General features: G+C 41.2%; 1 long non-coding RNA gene across 2 annotated transcripts; it reads right to left on the reverse strand.

Moving 5' to 3' along the window:
* Positions 1–779: 779 nt before the first annotated feature.
* LOC124151068 lies at positions 780–5,531 on the reverse strand. Of its 2 annotated transcripts, XR_007221669.1 has the most exons (4): positions 5,271–5,531; positions 5,052–5,138; positions 4,349–4,445; positions 780–2,212 (listed from the first exon to the last, which is right to left on the reverse strand). It is a non-coding gene; the product is annotated as an uncharacterized LOC124151068 (long non-coding RNA). The 2 variants fall into 2 exon arrangements; XR_006863321.2 differs by lacking the exon at positions 5,052–5,138 and having other exon boundaries at positions 781–2,212.
* Between the last annotated feature and the right edge of the window lie 3,475 nt (positions 5,532–9,006).

Raw genomic sequence — 9,006 nt, forward strand, 5'->3', positions numbered from 1 at the left:
TTTCCATAAGAGACAATCAGACATGTTTCAAGAGCTGAAACAGACCATTTCCAGAGCGACACCATATATGATGAACGATTCAAAGTCAAGATAAAATACTTGGCAGCATCTTTGCAGTTTGACCACTGTGCTATTATCATATCACTGTCAACAACACAGTGGATTAGTGCAAAGTATGTTGCATGTTATATCATTAGTTCATAGTTCACAGTCAAGCTATTGTGGGGGGAAATATGTCATACACAATAGGACAGTCAAGCTATAGTGAAATATGTCATACACAATATGACAGTAAAGCTATTGTGGGGGAAATATGTCATACACAATATGACAGTCAAGCTATTGTGTCGGGAAATATGTCATACACAATATGACAGTCAAGTTATTGTGTGGGGAAATATGTCATACACAATATGACAGTCAAGCTATTGTGGGATGAAATATGTCATACACGATATGACAAAAAACAAAGTGGAATGTCTCTAGTCACCTCATAAGAAAGTCATGAGTCAAGAGACTTACATGACATAAGTTGACAGAGTTACGACTAGTGGTGAACCAGTTCATATATGATATACATATAGATATAGATAAGGAGCATACTATACATACAGGCCTCGAAGAAATCAAGTGAAAGTATCAGAACACATATCATGTATCTGGGGCACAAAATGTCTTGTGTTTGGCATATTGGCAAAAATACCTTAAAACACTCCAGGAGTCAGGAAATAAACAAGACCCTTTATGTGCCGGTCATTATATCACATGATGTACGGTATTATCACCCGTGTAGACATACCGATAACCCTGACTTGACACGTGTTTCTAAGGAAATGATTATTAGTTTAAATGAAAATTCCTAGATTATAAAAATAATAAGAACAAGTTGTTCCTGAGAGTACTGTCTGCTTATCTAGACTTGCCTATTATAAGCAAAAAATGACTACACAAACATGGACTTATCTCATTCAGTACAGACTTGGAGCAAGGCTATGTTAACCCCAACAGCAACGGGTTAATATAGCAATATACACATTGGTATACATGGTATAGGGACATGTAGTACTGAAACAAGTCATGCCCACTCATACTTTGACGGGTTTGACAGGGCTAGTATGACACTGCACTGAAATGAAAATATGTAAAATGTGCCAAGCAAGTCTATAATGTTTTGCCAAAAGTAGATTTCTCCTGAAAAATGACAAGATTCTATGGATTCCTTTGTATGACATATTACAAGACAATTCAAACAAAAAATGTGAACACACTTTCATGTCAGAGACAAAATGTTAGCACCGTATTCGCCGTAATAAGTGCCCAAGGAACAGCCACAACAACTTAAATCTGTTGTCAGAGATATAGAGGAAGAGAAGAGACTTGGTTCAGACATTGATGACATCAAATCTTGTTTGATAATAGTTATACATTGCTGTACAATATACACAAGAAAATAGGACCTATTGGTGCAAATGAAATATTGGAGTGGGGTGCTTTTAAGGCGAATACAGTGGCTACCATGGTAAACAATCCCCTACCTTAAACAATCTTCCATCTAGAGGTGAATATCAAGGGGCTGTGAGGAGGTTGTGTCAGAAGGTTGTGTCAGAAGTTTGTGTCAGGAGGCTGTGTCAGGAGGCTGTGTCAGAAGGCTGTGTCAGGAGGCTGTGTCAGGAGGCTGTGTCAGGAGGCTGTGTCAGAAGGCTGTGTCAGGAGGCTGTGTCAGGAGGCTGTGTCAGAAGGCTGTGTCAGGAGGTTGTGTCAGGAGGCTGTGTCAGAAGGCTGTGTCAAGAGATCATGTCGGGGGATGCACAGCGATGATGGTCTGGGTCTGCAACAATGTCCAACACAATGAACACAACTGATTGACAGCCAAAGGAAGCAAGATAAACCATAATTACTATGCAAACATTAATGTCCTCATATCATAGAAATAAACTACAAATTGAATTTAATGGAAATTTATAAATAAGGTGTTAATATGTGATTTTTTCTCGTTCAGAATACTAGAAAAAGTACAGTACTGTTACCATGGATACAATCAACTTGTAACACGAATGACTAGAGCTGACAACGTTATTAACTTTAAGGTTACGTGTTTAGAAAAAAGAAGAGATTTCAAAGATACAAAAAGATGAGACAATGAACTGTTTCCTTGGGAGTGGGAGCCAGGAGGGGGAGAGGGCTGTGGTTGTGTGACATCGGGTCGGCAGGCCTGTACAGCAGCAATGGAATAAAGACAAAGAACTTGGTCAGTGAATGGAGCATAATGTATGAATACTCTTAATAAAGGGAGGTGTTTTTGTCGGAAATACAGTAGTTGAATACTTAGGTTTGTTTACACTGTTCGGGCGTGGTCAGTGTGTGAACAGTATTCCAGTTACATCACAGCGTACAGGCTGAGAAAGGGAAGAGTACTATCAGATGGAGCTGAGAAGGGATGAGGGGTGGAACAGAATGGGGAGGAATGTTTTAAATGATCTGGGGTCTTAAAGAGAGACAAGATTATTTAGAACCACCAACTTTCCTCTCCCTGGCATGCCTAAGGGACACAACTCTGCACAGCTAAATTGAAAAAACAACAACAACAACAACTGCGCCACCATACCACACAGACTCATAACAAGACAGAAAGCAACCACAAACAACGTCTTGGTCAACTGAACACAGCTTCACAAACCATCGTTTAGGTTTCCCTAACCCCAACCCTCACCCTAACAACAAGTACCATCCTTTACCATCATTTGGAATGACACGGCCACCAGGGGATTGAACCATTGGCCTTCCTCTCTGCCAGTCTTATAAGCAGTCTTATATATGTGTGAGTGAATGAAAGTTAAACAGTGAAGTCAGCAATATTCCAGCATCACCACGGCAATAAATAATAAAGTCGGGGACAGGGTATATGGACAGAGTATATGGAGAGGGTATATGGACAGAGTATATGGAGAGGGTATATGGACATGGCAGGTATGTAGTGCTGAAACACTTTCAGATGTTGGTGACACAATCAGTTCAAATTCTACTAGTGAGGTGAGGTGAGGTGAGGTGAGGTGAGGTGAGGTGAGGTGAGGTGAGGTGAGGTGAGGTGAGGTGAGATTGTATTTAACGTCACATTCAAGATTATTGCATCTAGATAGCATTGTGCATACATGTGCGTGCGAGCGTGCGTGCCTGTCTGCCTGCGTCTGCATGTGTGTCTGGCTGCTTATACTAGTCCATTTTATAGTGGTAGCCCAGTACTTGTTTTTGCTCCTAAATGCCGAGCACCAGGCAGGGTAACAACAAGCACCATCCTTTACCGTCCCACCAGGGGATTGAACCATCAACCTTCCACTATCCCAGTGTTATAGGTATGTGTGTGAGTGAGTGAATGAAAGTTGCAGCAATATTCAAGTATCACCCCAGCAGTAAATAAACAAGTCTGGGACATGATATATGGACATGATGTGATGAAACACTTCAGATGTTGGTTTGTCAGGAACAACAACACTTGTCTCTTCTACAGACACCGAAGAAGAAATATCGGAAATATACCAAGCAAGTCTACAAAGCTATGACAACTCTAGATTCCTCCTGAAAATGAAGATTTTCTCTGGAATCCTTTGTATCATATGTTGCCATGGTTGCAAGACAATTGAAACAAAAAAAATAAACATAGACCTAAATGTCAGTGGTGGTAAGCACTACCGGGAGTTTGGCAATAGGGGGCGCTTATTGTAACCAACCACAAGTTACATTTGTTGTCAGAGACATCGCGACGTTTGAAGCTTGAAAGAAATGGTATGGATTTTCCATAAATGACTTTGGATAAAAAAAGAGATAGCTAACCCATGCCCTACCACATACCTAACCCTAAGGATCGTATAGGGGTGCTTGATAAGAAATGGGTACCTAACCCTAATGATCGTAAAGGGGTGCTTGATCGGAAAGGGGTACCTAACCCTAATGATCGTAAAGGGGTTTCGGAAAGGGGTACCTAACCCTAATGATCGTAAAGGGGTTGATCGGAAAGAGGAACTGTCATGTACATCTATTTGAAGATTATGTAGACTTGCTCAGAGGCCCATATTCAGCCCCAAACCTGTAGCAAATGACTGTACAAATTCCCAATTTGAATCTAAAATTTCCCAATTCTTCAGAAAGTATGAATGTTATAACATGACAGATATCACAGTTTGAACACTATTACTTTTTTCTTCCTGCAGAGGGAACAAATAACACTTTTTTGGAATTCTAGATAAATTCTTGCTGTTATAGGAGCGGGGTGTTTAATACCACAAATACAGGACAGAACAGGACACCACATGACAAGTATTATTGAGTACAATGAGGGTATAAAATCACCTACCTTTCACATTCTTCCATAAAGGAAGAAAATATCAGGGGCTGTGGTAAGTTGTGTCAGGAGATTGTGTCGGCGGCCACAGAGCCATATTGATGAAGGACTGCAACAATGTTCAACACCATGAGCACAAGTGATTCACAGCCAAAACAACATTAACCATAATTAATCTACAAATCTTAACACTCTGATACCTTGGAAACCAACACACAAAAATCAATTTCTTGGAAATTTAGATGTAAAGGTTTCAATAAATGTCACTTTTCATTGGTTCATGATACTTGAAAAATTACAGAACTGTTACCATGGTTACAATCAAGTGGAAACACAAAGAGACCAATGTCAACAATGTTATTGACTTTAAGGTCAGGGTTTTAGAAGAAAAAAATGGCAGATGTTAAAGGAATAATAATCGATGATACAATTAACTGTTTCCTTTGCATTTTATGCAGCATGACAGGATTGGGTTGGGGAGCCAAGGGGGGGAGGGGCCAAGGGGGAGAGGGCCGGGGGGGGGGGGGGGGGGGGGTGTGACATCGGTTCGTCCTGTACAGCAGCAATGGAGTAAAGACAAACAAATGGATCAATGAATGGTGTATATTGATTAATGATAATAAAGTGCAGTTTGTTTGTCGGATGAAATACGGTAGTTGCATACACTGTTATAGGGCGTGGTCAGTGTGTGAAGGTACGCATTTATCATACATACAAGAATACAGGAATGACGCTGCCTACTTCTTCGCCACGGAAAGACTTGCAACGTGCACCAGGGAGCGGCCAAAACAGGTGACATTTTCTGTGATGAAAGGAGAACTTGCAATTGGCTAAGCGAGAACTAGCTTTGGAACAAGCTTCGTCCCTGTTTGACGGAATGGCCGCTCTGTGCGAGAAATAAAAGATGTGGAGCGAAATATACGAATGTACTTACCTCCAGATGAATGTGCATAATCGTCGTCGTCGTCTCCACCATCGATAGAAATGCGACAAGACGGAGCGAGCACGCTTGGGTGTGGTGATGCCAGGACAATCAGAAACGTGCTCCGCCATGGCCAGCCGATGGAGGACGCGACGGCCTTTGGCATTAGTTATCTGGCTTGTGATTGGTGCTTTGCCGCTTCCTTCCGGGTGGCTTGGTGCCGGCTGTCAAAACTGCGTTTTTTGGCGGTCGGTGCAAAGCCCAGATGCTCTCTGTGTAACCGGTGTAGTCAGGTGGTGGTTTTGTGTGAAAAGTGGAAAGAAGAAGAAAAATGGAACAACATGTATGATAAATAAAATATATTTCCTTTATTTGTTAATGCAAAAGATAAAGTACAATAATGTAATAATTTGTTTTACAGACAACAGAAAATGCGAAGGTAAAGAATTAAGGGTATAAAACCTGAAGACAGTTGTAAAATAAATTCCGACAATTCGAAAGAGAGTTAAAGCACCAACTCGCAAGAAAAGCAAGAAAAGCAAGAACTAAATACGCCACACACGTGCAATTGCAAGAAGTATATTGACTGGAAGTAGACTTAATATATTGACTTGAAAAATTGTATTTTATTTTTTAATTTGGTTGTAGTTATTTTTTATGACAAAAATGTGATAAAATGAAAGATAGGACAAGTCAAGTTAAGTTAATTGCGTTTGAAAGCATAGTCGTAATTCTAGGTGAAAGTGGGGAATTTTGAAGAAGCGTGTTAAAATGGCAGAAGCGGGGTGAAAGCGAGAAGAACGGAAAGGGGGAAAAGCGATTAGTCGTAATTCTAGGTGAAAGCGAAACAATAGTGGGTTCAAAGCGGGGCAGAAGCGGGGTGAAAGCGGGGTGAAAGCGGGGCCCGGGTAATCGAGGCCGAAAAATATAAAGGGAGCAAAGCGATTAGTCGGTCAATGAAAATGGAGGGATTGGATTGGCGAGGGTTGAGGGGTGAGAGTTGAGTTGGGGGTTCATGGAATAAGTAAGAAGTTCCTTAAAAAAAAGTTCCTCCTAAAAGGGGGGTTTGCACCCACTGAAGGAGCCTCTGGGCCAAAGTGGGCAGTGCCAAGTGACTGCGGACAAAAACTGTAGGCATGAGCACTTCTGAAGGAACCCCAAAGTACCCAAAAGGGGATTTACCGACGGTTGTGAATTGTCTGGAAAACACCCTTTCTATAAATAAATGTTCGGATATACCGCGAGATTACTAAGATTACTGGTGGCCACATTAGCTGTGTTAAATAATACATTCTAGCTTATGTGTGTACAGGATCGTTTGTCAGGCCATGGGATGATTTGTTTGCAGGTTATAAGCCCGCAACATTCCCCGTTAACCACCAGTCCAGGTTTTCTTCCGGGGTCTTAAAATGGAATACCACACGTACGTTGCAGGTTGCATGATACTTCCAGTTTTGTAAATACGCAAACGATGCCTAAACCACAAAGACAGATACTATTGGTAAATTCGAAGACTGAAAGAGCAACTCTATTCGTTGGGTATAAATAATATTTGTGCAATATTATGTGGTATATGTATATAGATCTTACCATTTCTCAGCGCACATTTTGAACTATAAAATATGAATTGCGCTTTATCGGTCATTTTGTCAGAACATTTTATATGATCAACTATTAAACTCGTGACACACATTTATTAACGTGTTCACATGTGCTGTGCCTACAGGCATGCCAAGCGAAGGTTTGTTGGAGGTCAAGGTACAAGCAGCACTACATGTTGTATTAATGGATTACCGAACTGATTAAAGACATACTTCTCTCAGAATGTCACTTCGAAACACGTTGCAGAGTCTTTCTCAGTATTTAACTTGTATTAGTGACTAAAACTCATACAGCATGGCAGGGAGGCTGAATGGCAGTTTTGCTCTGGTTTATGTTGCACAATGTTGCACAATGTTGCACACGCACGCACGCACGCACGCACGCACGCACGCACACACACACACCCCCATCCCACACACCCCCATCCCCCTGGGCTGGGCTGGGCTGACAGGCATATTCATCGTCTCACTGACTTAGTTAACCGCCCCCCGCGGCCTGTCCTTGTGAGGGGGATGTTCATATGACTAAAGTGAGTGAAGCGCCAGAGAAATATCTTTAAATCAGCCGTTTACCGCCCCCAGTGGCCTGTGCTTGTGGTGAGAAGAGTTGTTGATATGACCGAACTGAACTGAACTGAACTGAGTGAAGCGCCTGAAACCAAGTTGAATACGGCGGCTTCAAGCCTGATCCTAGGTGTGAGGTCTAGCAAACAAAGGATTTTGTATTACTTTTGTTTTCTAAGAACACCATTCATGTTTTATTTAAGGACAGGTAAACGATTCATTCAGCTGTGTACGTATATTTCTATAAAAGTTGATCTAAAAACCAAAGAGAGACAGCCGGTTTCAACCCATAAACGTAGTAATGTGAGAGTGACACGCTACCGCCTGCGCTACAACCACACATGAAATAGATTTTGCCATTTTCCTGCTTCTACCTCAACAGTTTGGTAGAGTTAAAGCTGTGGTAATGCGCGGGAATATACAAATTGTGTGTGTGTGTGTGTGTGTGTGTGTGGGGGGGGGGGGGGGGGGGGGGGGGGAGTGTTAGCATGCCCAAGCATCAATGGCACTGATGTAGAATATTCACGATAGACATGTCAAACGAATGCATGCGAGAGAGGAAAGTAAACGGTTGGATAAAATGGGTGAGGATAATAATAGAGAGCTCGGAAAGAACATGGTCAAATTGGGGTAGGTGGGGAGAGACGAAAACAGATCCCCTTTGAGAGTGGTTCTAGACGATGGAAATGTGTCTGAGAAATGGAGTGATGTACTAGATAAGTCGAAGAATGATTTTTGTTAACTGTTGAATGGTGACGTCAGGATGTAGAATGTCAAGCGTGACAGTGAGACTGTTGACACGTGTGTTGTTCGACGCTAAAATCACTCTGTTTGAAGTAACTAGAGCGGTTCTTAGAAGTCACGGTGGCAAGGCTCCTGGTGTTTACGGTATCCGGATGGAATGTCTTAAATAACAAAATGGTATTTCGGCTATGCACACTATTTTTAATATCTGTTTTAGCACAGGGGAAATACCTGCATACGAAAGTGTTCTATTTTAGATCCAACCGGATCCGTTATCGTAGAGAGGTTTGACCCTCACCAATGTATGTATATTGTAATATCTTAAATAACCTTCTGCAATGTTGGGCTGAAAGTACAGGAGCTCTAAAAGATGCACAAAATTGGCTCCGCAAGATCAACTTACGGATCATATTCACTCTGTGTTCTAATTTTAAATAAAAAAAGGTATTAAAAAAGACACTTTTTTTCTGCTTTTATTGACTTTCATAAATCGCATGACAGCATTAACAGAGGTGTGCTGTGGGAGAAATAAAGTTACATTGTTGTCAAAGGGAAAATGTTTCTTGCACTTCAATCTTTATATCTGAATGCAGCGTGGTATAAATGGTATGCATACACCCTGGTTTAATGTTAATCGGGGTTTAAAACAAGGATGTTTACTTTCGCCAACTCGGTTAAACCTTTTTATGAAGTATTTGCTTGACAAGCTAAATGAAACTGGTTTTGGTATTTGTGTTGATGATCTTTTTTGCTTGCAGAATAGGCAGATGATTTGAATAGTCTATTACATGTTTTGAATACTTGGTGTGTAGACAACAGGATCCTTATTTATAACGACT

This window comes from Haliotis rufescens, unplaced genomic scaffold (assembly GCF_023055435.1).
Source record: "Haliotis rufescens isolate VD_foot unplaced genomic scaffold, xgHalRufe1.0.p SCAF_165, whole genome shotgun sequence".
Taxonomy (NCBI): Eukaryota; Metazoa; Mollusca; class Gastropoda; order Lepetellida; family Haliotidae; genus Haliotis; species Haliotis rufescens.